This window comes from Gobio gobio (genome assembly GCF_949357685.1).
Source record: "Gobio gobio genome assembly, chromosome: 8".
NCBI classification, from domain to species: Eukaryota; Metazoa; Chordata; class Actinopteri; order Cypriniformes; family Gobionidae; genus Gobio; species Gobio gobio.
In genome coordinates, this window is record NC_137114.1 from 44,846,024 (window position 1) to 44,863,718 (window position 17,695).

The window sequence follows — 17,695 nt, forward strand, 5'->3', positions numbered from 1 at the left end:
ACAACTCACATTTTAAAACAAAAATCTCCCTTGTGTGGTTAAACTGATGCATAGATATATATGGAAGAGAAACCTTTCTCTCTCTCTCTATATATATATATATGTGTGTGTGTGTATTTATATATATATATATATATATATATATATATATATATATATATATATATATATATAAATCGAATCACTTCTTTATGCCATCGTTCACCATCTGAACTCTTGGAATTAAAATAAATGTAACAAAAGCATAATGAATGCACACAATTTTGTAAGCATATTCCAATATTTAATGTCAAACAGTTTAAATACAAATGTAGCGGCCAAACTACTGCACAACAGTATAAAATAACCATGCTGCGGTACAAATAAAAGAAATGAGGTTAAACTTTATCTGAAAATATATTGATTTCTTGCCTTTAAGAAATAAATAGGCAAAAACATTAAGAACATTTTACATTCTCAACTTTAAAACTATATAAACTATATCCTTGTGATTATTGTTCACTTCTATTGTAACCAAATGAAAGGCCAATTCAAATAGTTAATGATTATTATAAATGTTAACCATTTTCAGTAAGAAAATGCTTTAATAAAATACATTCATGTTACATTTACATTAGCAAGGTAGTGATATAATGATACCATATATTTAGTTATGGTGGACATTTACTATAGTGAATACTATACCACTGTAATAAAAGGTTTAATGAATACATATTGATTTCAAAAGGTGCTCACTCTCACTATCTTCATTTGTTCAAACAAACACTGTTATACAAATGCATATATATGCAAATATACAAATGCAGATATTGGAATATAGCATCATGAAGTCGATGGCAATAAATATGTCCTTTACTAAAACTCCTGATGAGCACTGATGCTTTTTTGATAAAGGCATAAGCAGACATCAAGTACAGTTTATGAATATTGGTTCTGCATATATCAAAGAGATCATGAGGAGGAGTGGTACTCCACGTGAAGACTTTGAGAAACTGTGACATAGCAAAGGGTGCGCCTCAGTGGACATATCCTACGCATGCCCAAACAACAACATCCCAAAACAGTTATGAAGTGGACACCACCAGGAAGACGCAGGAGACAGGGAAGACCAAGGAAGACATGAGACAGATGTTTCGTGAAGACCTGAAGAATGCAGGTGTTCCATGAGAAGATGTGAAGAACGTGGCCACAGATCGAATATGTTGGAGGACACATGTTGCCCAGTGTGCCCAGGACAGGACAGGACATGATGATGATGATGATGTTGTCCCTTTACATAACTGTAGGATTTCCTTCTGTAAAAAGTGTTGCATAATTAAATGTTAAATACATTTATGAAACAAGTTCACTGATAGGTGTGCATTTCCATTATTAAAAGTATATTTTTAATAGCACATATGAATTTGTTTAAAAATGTTGATTATTTACTTGATCTTTTGATCACGTAAATTATTTACATGCAAACGGGACGTTATCAGCAGTGCAACTGATGACAAAATAATTGAATATCTGATGTTATGTGCATTTCCACTCTTGCAAACAGAGGTAGGTCATGAGGTGTGAAGAGACCTCCCCAATGGCCCAATTTGTAATCATTTTAAAGAATACATTGGACCTAATATAAACTTTTCTTTCTGGGACTGCTTTCCAAGAAGGGGCGCAACTGATTTACAAAAATCATGATAAATATGTACAGGAATTGAGGCTGTAGCCAATGGCAGGAGTCGGAGTAAAAGCTGCAGGATTATGTATGAGTATTTGTACAAACATGTACGAGTATCATATGAATTTGACAGCTTGTTAAATCTTGTGAATTATTAAGACTTTGAGAATATGTTCTCACTGATTGAGCCATGGGGTTTGTAAGAATATGTTTAAGAAACAACAAATGCTTGATAAAGAGTTCAAACCAACACATACTTACCATTGCAAATATTTGCTGTAGCTGCTTTCGGTCTTCTCCATTACTTTTCCATGAACAAGAATGGACTGACTGAGTCCAGAAGGCCCTTTTGGTCTTTTCAGGTAAAAAAAAAAAAAGAGAAAAAGTCATAATATATAACACATACATTATATACAGGACAAAGTACTATTTACATCACAATATTTGGATTTTACATTAAAAGGCATTAAAAGCATGGTAAGTGTTGTGGTTACTGTCTATTTACAACAAACATCACATTACAACTAAGGTTACAGCTAAAAGCATGGCAAGTGTTGTTTTTATTGTGCTTCTACTACAAATGGCACGTTGGAACTACACTAGTTGTTATTATTAAACATGAATAACTGTTTAAAAGGTCTATAGCACGTCACGTGACAGTGTTTAATCGCCCTATTAGCAAGGTGTGTTGATTTAGAAAGCAAAGAAAAGCGAAGGCTGAGTGGAAATGAAAGATATAATGCAGTGACTGAACTTAATCTGATCAATAACGACAAAAAATACTTTATATCAAACATTCATGGCTACTCACCAACATGTGGCCCACGTGCACTGATGCCAAACATCGCGATGTATTCTGAATGAGACTTCTTCAGCGAGAGTTCATACCGATAGAATACCGGCATAGGTTTCCCATTGAAAGCAATGGAGTTCCCAGTTCGTCTATAGACTGACGCCGAGGGGTATGGCCGTGCCTGTAGCGTCTTCATTATGACGCCGCGGTGCGGATGGAAACGCAGATCGCTTTTGGGTCTTTTCTTCACACAAATCAATCGTTTGCCTCGGAACAGTTGGAATACTTGACATTTTTCAGTAAAGTGTGCATATTGTCTGTTATATTCTATATCATATAACGCAAATGGGTAGGTTAAGGGGCGGGGTTGGGCTACTTTCAAACGTGTCTGAATAGCGTAAATACAAATCAATAAATGTAAATAAAATAATGCTGGCTGATTAAATTGAGAATCATACTCCAACATGTCATAATGGAAAAATTATAACCCAATAAATAGTTACATCATGATAACATTCACATGCCCAACACGTCTGTGTATGACGCCAAAGGTGTCTCATTGGAATCACTGCAGTACCCTTAACGTCGAAAAATGCCTTTCAAGGGGTACCCTGTACGTAAAAAAGTGACGACGAGGGGTCCTGACCAAGCGTCAATATGTGACGAGTGGGAGTGAGACTGTGTTGACATATCCTGTGTTGGAATTTACTTGTTAATAAAGTAATGTGATAAAATGTCAACCCTGTTGTCTGTTTTTGTATTTTGCTTAATATATTTATGTTTTTAGTCATTTTTGTCTTTTGGGACAGTGAGAAATAAACAATTGTTACTACAATTTAAAATATTTAATTGGACCAACCACACAGTTTCACTGTAAAACATTTCTCCAATTCAAAATTTTCTAGTGACTGATCACATCTAAATTTTTTAGTTGGCCAAATTGAAAAATTTAGATGTGATCGGTAGAAAATTTTTAATTGGAGAGGCCTGACATTTTTTACAGTATTGGTCAATTACATTTTTCCATTGGCTCAACATATTATTTCTAATTGAGCCCATGTTAACAGACTGTTGCCACAATGGATCAAATTAAATTCACAGAAATTCAATTTGGCCAATTGAAAATTTTAGATGTGACCAGTCACTAGAAAATTTTGAGTTGGGAAGATTATAAATTTTTTACAGTGTAAAGTTCAGCTACATTTTACATTGTCACTTCATAGAGTAGGCGATTTCTCATTACAGTATTTCACTGATGCCGGAGAGAAGTAAATATGAAAAGATATGATGAAATGAAATGAGAGCTCTGGTCTGTTTGTTCAATACAAGGAAATTGATAAATAGTGTTTTACAGGAAAACCAGCCAGAGAAACAAAAGCATATTTAATGTAAGATGATAGATACTGTAAGATCAACACTGCTTTATTAAATGTGCAGACTGAGGGGAACAGGATCCAGAGAGGTGAGTATAAAGTATTTTTTTCATTGTCACTCCCACATTAAAATGTAGAGTATTAAGTAATATTAAAATGCAATGCATACGACTTTGACAGTAATGTAGCATCACTGTCATCATGCCCTCTGACACACGGCACCAGACACTTCATCGACTTAACATGTTGTGTAGGAAGAATTTTTCAGTTTCTGCTCTTTCTCAGACTGGCAGCTTTTCATTTTGTGGTGAACTGCCACTTTAAATTACATTAGCTAATCATAAAAAAGTATGTTATGTGTGGATTTGAAGTCCAAGGCAGAGGCGGTGTTAGTGGTGGGCTATTGGGGCTTAAGCCTTGAATGTTTTGTTACTGAACAATTAATTAGAAAAATAATTGTGAATTTGATTACAGCTATGGTAATTACCTAATTGTGAAAAGTGCACTGTAGGAAACACGTGAAATCTACATTAATTTACTGTGTTTGTGCAATGGAAATTACTGTTCAGTCAAAACGGATTCAGTCAAAAATTGCAGTAATGAAAGAAGTACTGTGAGAGACAGTAGAAAATCACTAACTTCCAATGTACTGTAACACAATAACTAATTATGTACAGTAAAAAATCACAGTAATTACCAATTAGATTGACTTCAATTACATTTTCACTCTGAACAGAGAATACAGAAGAAAATGTATTTAATAAAACTTCAAAAAATAAAAAAAAATCCCCATAAAGTCACAGGGGTTTTATTTTATTATTTTTTCAACACATCTTTAGCAATAAGTGCAGAATGAATAATGGAGCTTATTATAATGATGAACTGTTTAACTGTGTGACTGTCGTATTCAAATCATGCAATAAGCATTACTTATTTATTTATTTGGGCTGAAACAATATAACTAAACAGCACTTAAACATTAATGCTGATAGTGGTTAGCACACTGACATATAGTGTAACCATGCATCCGGTAACCTGAGTTTGATTCCTGCCTCGATATCCCTTGCTGATCCCATTCCCCTCTCTCCACTCCATGCTTTCCTGTGTCACATGTCTGTCCTGTCTCGTTGAGCACATGTGGTGTTTTGTTATTTTGGGCCAAGTGCTCCTGTCTGCAGTCTTGACCCCACCCTTCTTGTCATCTAATTAGTGATTAATTTGCCCCACCTGTTGTTCTTGTTACCTGCCTTGTTTGTCTCCTATTTAATCTCCTTCCGTTTTCTGTCCTGTTCTGGTAGGTTGTCTATGTCACATTGTCTGCTTCCCGTTCCTGACTTCTGGTTCGTGTTCTTGGTTTGTTTTTGTATTATGTTTGATTTTCCCCCTTGTGGGTTTTTGTTTTGTGTTCTGTTTATTTTGTTAATAAATTCCACCATTCTCTGCAATTGAGTCCTCGAGTTGCTCCAGTTTTTCCTTGGTTAAAACCAAGGGGGTAGCTCAGCCCCCGGAAAGCGTACCACCCATAGGCGTGGCCATTGCTAACCAAGCCATCACCTGTTGTTAGCATCCCATTGACTCCCATTCATTTTGGCCTCACTTTGACAGTGAATATCTTTACATCTGAGGCTTTTAAAGACTCTATTCATCCATTGTTTATATCTATAAAAGGCTCCATTACCTTGTATCTTACACTATCGCCCCGTTGAAGCTGTTTTTGTAAAATATAGGCTAACGATTGTGTCATAACCACGCGACCGTGTCGTGCTGTTGAGCAAATTACCATATAGACCCGAGGAGAAGCTCGTAGGCAATCTTTTACTGTCTATGAGGCAATCAGCAAACTGTCGTGGAGGCATAAACGCAGATAGAGATGTTGCAGATCCTGCTTCATTCATCAAAAGTTGCTCCTGCTCATCCTCTCTGTCTCTGCAAGATTCAGTGATTCAGATTTTATGTTGCACAATTACTAGAAGACTTGCCACTGTCGGACAGGCTGATCACGTCACATCTACATCGTCAAGCTCAGTCTGAGGCTGCGCAGTTCGCTCAGCCATCAGGAAGTGAGTACTTCTACCTGACTTAAATTCTCCCCGTTGAAGTCTATGGAGTCGCTCTGTCCATTTCTTTTACTGTCTATGGTTAAAACTTAACATCCTGTCCATCGCTACACTGTCCTGTCTAATAAGCAAAACAATTAAATAAATAAATAAAAGCAGAACTTGCAAATTAGTGAGTTTTACTGTACAGTTGCATGGTTGCTACTGTAAATTAAACAGCGAAAGTATGGTTATTTCTTCTACAGTAAGTTACTTGTCACTTGCTGCCAGTTAATTGCTGTGAATTTCACTGTCAGTTTCTTACAGTGCAATATATGTAGAATGTAGAACTAGATATGATGCACAACAGCTGTTCCTTTCATCACTGACTGAATGCGTGTTCAGGTTTGATAAATGTATTTATAAGGGGAATTCAGAAACCCTTGTTATTAGCGACACCGGTGGCAATTAAGTGAACTGCAGCCAGCAACTTTTTGCTTGTGCTCGCACTCCTGCACACGTAACAATAGACTAAACGTGATTTAACCCTTTGAGTGGTACGGTCTCATCAGAGCCGTTGAAAAAAATGACACATTAACATACTGCAGTATGATTATTGACATAAACATACTGACATGCTTTTTGGTAACCGTTTACAATAAAGGTGCATTCACGCCACCTCGTAATTATGAGATCCTATCTTGTAAAAAGTGTTCACGTCCTTGTAGAGCTTGTAATTACAGTTTGTAGGCTGGGAATTTTCTGATAGTTACGGCTTGTACCACGTGACCGCTGCACCTCATGCAGAAGCAGAGAAAAAAAGCAGCACTTCCAGCAGTAAAACGTAAATAAGCAGTTATTTCGTAATATTTGAAAATTTGTGTAATTAACTTTTGCCAATGTAAACACATTTTTTCATGCAAAAGTAATGTGAACATAAAAGATATGCAACGCGGAGTTAGATATCTAGGCTCTTCTTTTAATAACAAAATTTAACTTGTAATGACAATTTAAATAGTCACCTGACTGACAGATTATATATCCACTTACCAAAATAAAAAATGGTAATCATTAATACTTTATGGAAAAAAAATATTTAGAGGTATAATACCTCTCTATTTTCACAAGACTAGTGAAATGGTCCTAACATTTTCTCAAACAAGTCAAATTTGTGTATGCTGTTTTGGAAGAAAAATACCTTGATGGACAAAGGACTCGTCTGGTAATCTCATAACACTAAACATGTTGTACAGTAGGCAACTGGGTATTTTTGAAAATTAAAAAAACTGCAGTAACACAGTTGACCCCACGGAATAATAGTTGGCACTATTTGAGAGGATTGCCATTTGTAGTGGTGTCCGAAATTATTGTGGACGTTATTGAGTGCACTCATTCAATCCCACAATGCACCACAATAACGAGTGTACTGATGTACGCTTAACGGCTAGAGAATACTCATAATGTACTGTGATAGCACGCGCTGAATGAATTCCCATGTCCCGCGTCATCAATTCATCCATTTTCCAAAACGCACTGGTCCATAATATCATACAGGTATAAATTCCTTTTTAATTGATTATTCAATTGTTTAATTAAGGTTTATTCATGCTAGTTTCACAGTCGAGTTCACAGCCTTGCAAAGTATACTTCTTTTGACTCATATGCATACACAGGCGTTTGACGCATGCACAGTTTTGAGCAAACTCTTGCCACAAGTTACAATCCATGTAAATACTTTAAAAAAATTTCCATGTAAAAAATTTTAGCGCATGTGCTACCTGCACGTGCAAAGTACGCGGTTACAAAATATGCAACATGGAAGTCTAGAACCATTGAGCACATGGAATGTTTAGAAATATATTTTCATAAACACAAAAGTTTTTGTAAAATTTTGTTGTTAAAATTATGTAACACTGAGGACAGTCAATTAATCCACTCTTGACACAGGTTTTCTTTTTTAACTAATATTTTGGAAAAGAGAGAGGACCCATTTGTCTTTCATCCGTGTGCTTCAAGATAAAATGACATCACACTATACAAATTATGTGAGATTTTGACAATCCATTTCTTTTTGAAGGGGGTTTTCCTAGTGGGTAATTTAGTTGACAATGGTTTTTCAGATACACATAAAATAAATTACATCACAATAAACCTGTATTATTTTTGAAGAGTACAACCTAATGTCTTGATTATCTAATCTAACTGAAGGTAAAAACAATGAAATATATTATATTTTAATGAATAATTTATGTTTGAGATTTTTTTCATGCTTAAATGCAGATTAGAATGAGCAACTTTACAAAATCGGACAGTTTAATACCAGGGTTCTATGTGATATGTACCTCATTTTTGAACAAAAGATCTGGGTTTTTCCACATGTACTATGAAAATGTGCTTAGTTAAAAAAAAAAAAAAAAAAAATTCAAAGTGACAAAAACCCACTAACACTACTTGTGTGTTATGAGCACTAGCCCTCCATGTTGTTTGTTGCTTCAAAACTCTTAAGTGATAAGGAGTGATACGATTGAAGTGGAAGAAGAAGTGGATGGGAATTAATATTTTAGTCTAGACCAGCCATCTTCTTTAAAAGACTAAAAGAAAACTGTAATAATCACTGACTTTTACAATCTTGAATAATGGCATTTGCATTTTTTGTTTGCATGGCTCTTAGAAAGAATCAGTTATGGATAAGAAAAAAAACAGCAACATATTATTGGTTTTAATAAATATCTGCATAAACATTTAAGTATGTTTGCCTATTTCTTTGAAATTTAAATCAATATGGCACTCTGCAATGCATTACTTGTAGCTAAAGCTGACCCGATGTCCGTATCGTTGAAGTAGTTTCAAATTAAGTCAAATAGGAATATGCTTTGAATCTGTTTGCAATTCCGCCTGAATCTTTCGAAAAGTTAAATTAGGGAATGCATCATTTGGAACGTTTTACTCTGAGAAAGTTTACAACACAAATAACAAAAAAGCTGATGAAAAAAGGGAGGAAGAGGATATTTACCTACAGTAAATTGAAACCAAACCTGAAAACCCATCCTATCATTTATCAGATATGACAATGGTCTTTTTTGTTTAGTTTGACATATGCACGTGGAACCCGCCAACGGCCCTATACTTCAGGTAAAACTTGTTTCCAATTAAAGGAAACACATTGGCTGCATCCGAAAGCTTAGGCAGCATTTGCACATGAAGGCACCTCACAATTTCTGTGTGGGCTACATAATCTAGGAAACACTGGGGTACAGTTTATTACTTATTTGTTTGTTTGTTTGTTTTTGTATGTTTTTTTTTGTTCCCGCTGTCTTCCCTCATTTTCATATAATATGTTTTCAATCAATCAATTGCATTCATTGCATATTTAAAAACAACACATATTTGGTTTTAATTTCAATACTCTAAAAAATTGGCATGGATTTGATCCTATGGGAAAAAAATCTATTGAAGAAATGAGTAGAGAACATCCCAGACTTCACAACTATCCTGGAATGGTGAGTTTAGTGATGTTCATTGAAGGGAAGGGGTGTATTATTTTGGAAAAAAATTTTTGGCTGTGTCTAAGTGCATATGAAATTAGACCCACACACACATGGTATATGAAAACGGTTTCTTTTTCTGTAAACTTGTTTTTCAAAGATGATCATGAAGAAATGGCATTTAAAACCCTTCCTGCTATACCTCACAAATGGAAAAATGGTGTGTCCAACATATGCTGAAATGAAGTGCAGCTTAAAAGACATTCAGCCTGTAAGTAAAAGCAACACTATCAAATTAGCTTTAGGAATTCAGAAACCCTTAGAATTCACTTAACGGCCACCGGTGTCACTAATAACAAGGGTTTTGTTATTAGCGACACCGGTGGCCGTTAAGTGAATTGCAGCCAGCAACTTTTTGCTCGTGCTCGCACTCCTGCACACGTAACTTACAATAGACTGAACGTGATTTAACCATAGACTGTAAAAAAATATGGAAGTTAAATTTTATGAGCGTTACGGCTTGTACCACGTGTCCACTGCACCTCATGCGGAAGCAGAGAAAAATAGCAGCGCTTCCAGCAGTAAAACTTAAAAAAGCAGTTATTTTGTAATATTTTAAAATACGTGTAATTACCTTTTGCCAATGTACTTTTTTTTTGTGCAAAAGTAATGTGAACATAAACAAAAGACATGTATATCTAGGTTATTCTTGTAATGACAACCTAAATAAATGAAAGTGTAATAATAACGTCTCGGTTACTACTGTAAAGACGAAGTAGAGGCAGGCGGATCCATCTGCAGAACTTTATTGAATCAGGTAATGAAACAAGGACTCACTGACATAAACCACAAAGGAAACACGTAGCAACATGCAGCGTGGCAAAACAACACTTCACAAAGAACAAAGAACAAGGCAGTCCAGATAAAGGGTGGATAATGATAAACAGGTGGATGTGAGGATACTGAATAGACAACCAGACAGGGCTGGGAACTAATGATAGCAGAGGGGAATGATGGGAATTGCAGTTCTAGAACTCAGGTGACAAGGAGCGTGTGAGACCGGAGAGAGGTAAAGACGCGCGCTCAGTGACAGACGTGCGCTCTGTGACAACTACACTCTAAAAAAATGGTGCTATATGGCACTTAAAGTGGTTCTTGGCTCGTAATCATAGGGGAACCACTTTTGGTGCTATATAGCACCATAACTTAACAGGTTCTGTATATGGTAGCAGTGCTATATAGCACCTCAGTCATCCCAAAGAACCGCTGAAGAACCACTGAAGCACCAAGATAGAGGTCTGCGCGGGACTGTTTTTTAAATCCCGCTCCTGCTGGGGTTATATTCCGCACCCACCCGTTCCCGCTATATATACACTCTTTGTTCACCCGCTGTCCGCTTAGAATAATTTTCTTCCCGACCCGACCATCCTGCTAAATTTAGATCTCGTTTCCAGAATTTCACATTTAAATTTCCACGGAGAAAATAAAAATGTAGTCTGCACAAAAATTGTATTTATTATTTTATTCACCTTGTCAAGATACAAAATTGAACATTTTGCTGCCAACAGTAGGGGGGGGGAATGTGACAAAAATTGAAGCTTATTTGTTATTTTTATTTGTATTTTCAAAATACAAAATTTGTAACATTTAGCTGTCAACAGAGGAAAAGTGTCAGAGAAAAAAAAAAAAAACGTCATTCATTACAAGCAAAATATGTAGGCTACAATTTAACATCCCTGAGAAGAACGTCGATTTCAATGTCTCTCCTAGAAAAGAAATGAATATATAAATTCAACAATAACTAATAATAAATTAACATCTCAAAATTGGAGGCAATATATGAAATGAACGAAAACCGCCTAGTTGGTAAAATCAGCTTTTTCCAAACTATTTTAAATATCCATGCAAGAAAATAATGTCACTGACTGATGACGAAACTGATGACGAATTTTAATACCGAAAGTCTTTCCTCCAAAATCCGACCGCAAAGGCTGAATGCTCTCTCGGTAGGTGCACTCGTGGCCGGGATGCAGAGAACATATCATCGACAACCTGCCTGTTCTTCCTGAGGGCCGTATATTTACCACCGGTCTGCCCAGAGGACTGTTATGCACATGCTTGCACGCACAGACCCCGCAAATACAATACGCAGAAAGAACTGGTCCATGCGTGCAGCGCGTACATAGCGGTCCTACGTGCAGGCTGTAGCCTATCCCATGTGGTCAATAAGATTAAGCTTAAGTAAAGCGAAGATATGCTGTTCTGAAAGGACGTCGGGAACGTGATATTGAATGACCGACCGCTCCCGTTCAAATCACACCAGAGTTTCCGACCGCTACCGTGTTTTAGTCGGAAATATAATTCCTGCGGCACAAAATAAACAGCCGCGGGAATGCAGACCTCTACACCAAGATTTGGTGCTATACAGCCCTTAAAGTGGTCCCCCTATGATTACGAGCCAAATAACCACTTTTAGTGCTATGTAGCACCATTTTTTTTTTATTGCGTACGTTAGCTAACGCTATGGAAAAATCTCCTTTTCTAGAGAATATTGAAGCCAAAATTATCCTTAAAACTTTATATATGTAAAACGCAGTGCACTGATTGGCTGTGCTGCGGCAACTGCATAAACCTATGGCGAGGCGGCTGAGGCGTGCAAACTAAACGGGTCGCTTCCCGCCCTGACACTTCAACTCCCGGCAGAATGTGCGTGGCCATAAAATAAATGAAAATGTAATAATAATACATTTAAATAACACTTCAATGTTACTTCTATTGTGTTTTTTCTATTTCTTAGCATACATTTTATTACATTTTACTTATACTAAATTACAGCATTCTTTCATGCCAACTGTCGTTATAGAAACAGATAATCCCCAGTTCGAGGATGTGAACATCTCCGAATGCAACGTCATGTGTTGTCATCTCAAGATTCCGGTAAATACCAGGTGGCGTGAACGCAGCATAAGTATACAGTAAAAAAGTACTTTTAGTTTTACTTTTAGTAAACTATTGGTTTATAGTTAATTAATATTAAAAAAAAGTTAATATATTGTACTCTCTACATTGTAAAATATTAATAGGTATACAGACATTGAGTTTTTCATTCATTGTCACCGTAATTAATATTTAGCTCATTTGTAAAGCATTAGATAATGTTGTTTTATGCTTTGTTAACTTATGAAGCGTAAATAGTTCTCACTTTAGATTAGGTCTCTGAAAATCTGAAAATCAAAGGTCATTAATTTAGTTCTAAACCAACCTAAACCAACCTTTATTACACATTAATTGCATTAGTTTTTTCAAAATTTGTGCTATGAATATAAATTCACAAAAAGCAACAACATGCATAATTAACATGTTAAGTACAAATAAATTTTTAAATGAATCATGATTTAACCCTTTCACGTATAGAGGTCACTGTACTGTAGAACTTTCCAGCAGGTGTGTGTATATATATATATATATATATATATATATATATATATATATATATATATATATATATATATATATATATATATATATATATATATATATTACAAGTGATGGATGTTATTATTATGTTCTGGGGTATTTGAGGAAATAAGTGTGTGCATTTACCACTTTATTCCAAATGTAGGCACATTTATGTTATATTTCATATGTTATAATATTACTAGGTAACAGGTTTGTTTTATTATCATTCCTATAATCACTATGTGTCTGTATATGCTTAATTAGACACAGTGCGCTAACGTCACCTTTAAGTTTCATTTTCATTCTATTGATGGTCAGGACTGGTACGCCTTGCTGGTGAGTGACTATAAAATGGCAGTTCAGATAAAAAAATTTATATAACATGATTGTGTAATTTCATTAGTTAATTCTGGTGTTTTGTGTTTGTGTTTTCATTGCAGGTTTACAACCTAACTAACTAGCTAACTAACAAGCTTAACGTCACTAATATCCAGTTGGTGCGCTAGCATAGCGGTAGCATTCAGGCTAACTAGTTTGTGGATGATTATTGTGTATGTGTGCGCAATAAAAAAAATATATATATATATATATATTAGGGGTGGCACGGTACATGGAAAAAAAACGAACCGTTCAGTTCGCATGTCTCGGTTCGGAGTGTGTACGTCGCACGGTTCGACACATGTGCAATGTATCCTCATGCCCGTATGTTACCTTAGACAGTGGGTGTCCTTTTCGTGTGTGTGTGTGTGTGTGTGTGTGGACATACAGTAAAGTAAAAGTGGAGTGCTGCAGGTCACGTCACATGTAGAAATGCAAGTTGGAGAGATAAGGAAGACTGCCCGGAGTTGTTGGAGGATGTGCTAGCGTCGTATAGCAGGCAGGGCAGATGCAGTGCGGAGAGCCGCAAGCGCCCGTTGCGCATACACACACTGGCAGTGTTTGTCTCGCGCAGCTGAACCGCGGCTCATGTATTGCAAATACAGACAAATATTGTCCATTCTGTCACATTTTCCGGTGTTCTCCTCTGACCCCTGTCTGTCTCATGCTTTGATTTATGATGGGCAGCATATATCTGCTGCAAATGCGACCGTGTTCTCCTCTGTCTCATACACACATGCATATAACATGTTGTATATAAGTAGTTCACATGATAAATGTAACATTTAAAAGTTAAGATATGCTTCTAGTTTTAATAATTTAAACATACCTTTGAAGTTTGGGCAAAATCTTCTGGCAGTGTTGTGTTTTCGTGTATTATTTTTTTTTTTTTCACAGAGCTGGATGTCATATGGTGATTGTGAAACACACGGAACACTTCATGGTGAAATTTGTTAATCAGGTCAGCTGAAATAAAGCCACAGTGCATTGTTCTGATCAAAATTGATATGATTAACATGAAAAATGTTACGCCAATGTGTCAGACTTAACTATTGACAGACAGCCAGTTAGGAAACAACTTGATATGACAAAAAAAAAAAAATATATATATATATATATATATAGTTACATTTTCAGCTGTAAATAAATGCATCTGTGTTAAATTTGCAGTTCCATCAAAAAAGTAATATAAAGTAATAAAGTAATGTACATTACTTCACTCAATGCATCAGAAAAGGAATCGGATTATGAATGCCTGTTACTTGCAATGCTTTACCTGTTAAATCAAAAAGTAATCTGGTAACATTATGCATGTTACTTGTAATGTGTTACTCCCAGCACTGCTCATTTCAGATGAGATTGACATCACCTGATTACTAGTTTTTCCGCAGTCTGAAAACATCAATAGATCAATGTAGACAATTGAAGCTGTATTATAGTTTTTTGTATATATTTTATAGTTTTCACATTTTAGATCATGTTGTTCATTGGTTTGTTAAATACACACAGTATTGTGTTTTATTACTGTATTATGTTTAATACAGTATCTCTTCAATTAAAACCATAAACACATACTGTCCACTAGGGGTGTAAATTAAAATATATCGTGTCACAATATATGGCAATACAAAAATGCATCAAAATCGTGGAGAGTGACAATCTGTATTGTGTTTATTTCACTCAAAATAAAAATTACTGTGTGATAAAAAGTTTGCTCAAGTTTACAGAGATTTTGTGTCAGTACTACATTAAACTTCTATATATAATGTTGAATATAATGTATTATAATGCAATAGGGGAAAATTTGTGGGTCCTGATAATGCCAAATGTCTTATTCTCTTTTACCATATGTCTTGGAGTATTACAATAATATTGTATTGTGAGTTCAGTATCATGATATGTATCGAATCATGACATGACGGTATCATTACACCCCCAAGATCTCTTTGAAAAATATGTAAAAATAGTTAAATATTAAAATAAATAAAACATTTTAATCTGTTGCCAATATGTCAGTGCAAGATACTTTTAGGTAAAAGAGATCAAACATACATTTTAGTCTGGGACAAGTTTAAGCCTTGCCTGTGAAACCAGGGGAAAATGTATTAAAACGTTTTGTTAAAATGTAAAAAGCAAAACAGCCTTGTATTCTTCAATAGACCACCAATAAAGAGAAAGGGATTGCGGGTACTGGCATCTTTATTCCACGTGAAACACATTTCACCATCATACAAAATAACACAACCTTCCTTAGCTTTATACAATCCATTACTGACACCTGCTGGGCCAAATCATTACTCATGATTAGACTACTCATATTACATCCCTTTTCTATTTTACATCAACATCACATAATAAACAACAATTCACAATTCACACCAGCCCAACATTAGGAGGAACGTTATTTTCTAACACAATAGAGCATAATATAATTTTTGCAAAAACTATATCTACACAGCAAGATTATTTTTTAAATTGATTTTACTAGTTAATCTATACATGTTTCATTTGGAGAAAGACCTGTAATGTTACGTTCACAGCATTCACAGCAGTGCTTGGCTATGGGAGTGTTGTTTTCCCCTTTACAAGCATAACACTCATTCTCACTCACACAGCGGAAGACAGAAACATGAGCCGCAATCTGCTTAAACTTGGTCTGAAGATCTTTTGTTAGTACCAAATTCTTGAAGACGAAAGCTTTAATTCCACTATAAGACGAGTTCCAGCGCCTCAGACCATTTGAAATGTTGTGACATGTCGCATTCAGACTCGTGTTAACACAGGGAAAATTTAATGTGTATAAAACAGAGCAGCCGTCTTTTGTTTTATTCAAAAGTTTGAGCATGGGCGAGTTTTTTTCAGGATTCAGCAGGAGAGACTCTGAATGAATGTTCATTTTCCTAGTTCCTGCAGCGATGAGCTCTGAACCTAGATAAAGAGCGTCTGAGCCATTAATAGCATTTGTCACATTCACAGCATTCTCCTGAGTCAGGAAGTTGTTCTGTGTAGGAAAGAAGTTCTGTTGACACTGATTCTTCGGCACATTGATGGCTGTTGCGTACTGACGGGGATGTCCATTTTCATCGACTATCTTGTAGCTGGAAAACAGTAAACAAGATCAAGTATTAACAAATGAAACACTCCCATGTTTTGAATCCATGACCTTTTGACCTTACTTATTCTTTGTTGGTCTACTTCCTCGTTGCTTAACTTAAACTTTTAATTTTTAATTGAAACTGGAGACAGATGTAAGCTTACTTCTGCTCTAAGTTAATAATACGGGCGAGAGTATTGATGTCCACAGTGTCATCTTCGACACTTTCTGTCCAGTTGGGAAGCAGAAAAAGCAGCAGGAGTCCACTCAGAAACACAGTTAACTTCTAAAGCCACAACACACGATAAATATCATGTGCACAGTTCATTATAATAGAAATACAGCCCATACAAAGACCTACATGTCCTCTCACCAGCAAGACATCTATTAATAATAATTAACCTTGAATGTGACTGACCATGTTTGTTGTTTCAAATCTTCAAGCCCAGAGATATAGTGTAGGATTTTACTCACTTCAGCTCAAAGAAGTTTATTATTTGGGAAAGAGTTGAAAGGTTCATATTCTGTTCCTCCACACTTTCTGTCCAATGAAGAAGCAGAAAGTACAGCAGGAGTCCACTCAGAAACACAATTAGCTTCTAAACAGATAAAACACACACACACATATATGTAACACAACTATATGTTACTGACACATTCATCAACAGTCCTCTGGCATCATTTATCAGATGACAAAATTAAAATAGTCAAAATCACCATGAAGATAAGTGACTACCTTTAACACAAATTAAATTATAATCAGGGTAATTATATTAAGTATTACACATCTGAACATTACTGACCATTGACGCTGAAGGTCCAGGCATGATGTGTGAGTCTTCTTCAGATGCAAGAGTGAGGTTGTAATTGAGGTATAGATGCTGTTTTACTATTTATAATCCTGGACCCTTGACCAGCCCTCTTCCTCAACATCCAAGATCAATGGAAACTGTCCACATAATAACTTTTTCATGTGTGAGGTCTTTGGCAGGGTTTAAGCATCCCTTTATGTGAGTAAATAACCCCCCACCCGAATGTCAATTGGCCGAAAACACAGGGCACATCAGCAAAATTTCCCAACTAATAAATGAAAGGGGTTCAGGATTATTGGGACACTTCTGCCATTGAGATGACTGGGAAAAAGGGTCCCAATCAACCTGAATTCACCCCTATGTGTTCTGGGGAACTTCTGGGGAAAATAATTGCTACAATGATCTGCTGGCAACATTGTTGAGGGATTCAAAACTTATCAAAAGTTAGCATTTTCTATGTGTGTAAAGCATAAATCAAAAGCAGAACTGCAAATGAGCAGATTTATTATGAGTTGTGCCAAATTAACCTTTAAAAGGGGAATAACCCACAAGCTTCATTCACATGACGTACACAAGTAAACATAGTAAACATATCCTGATCT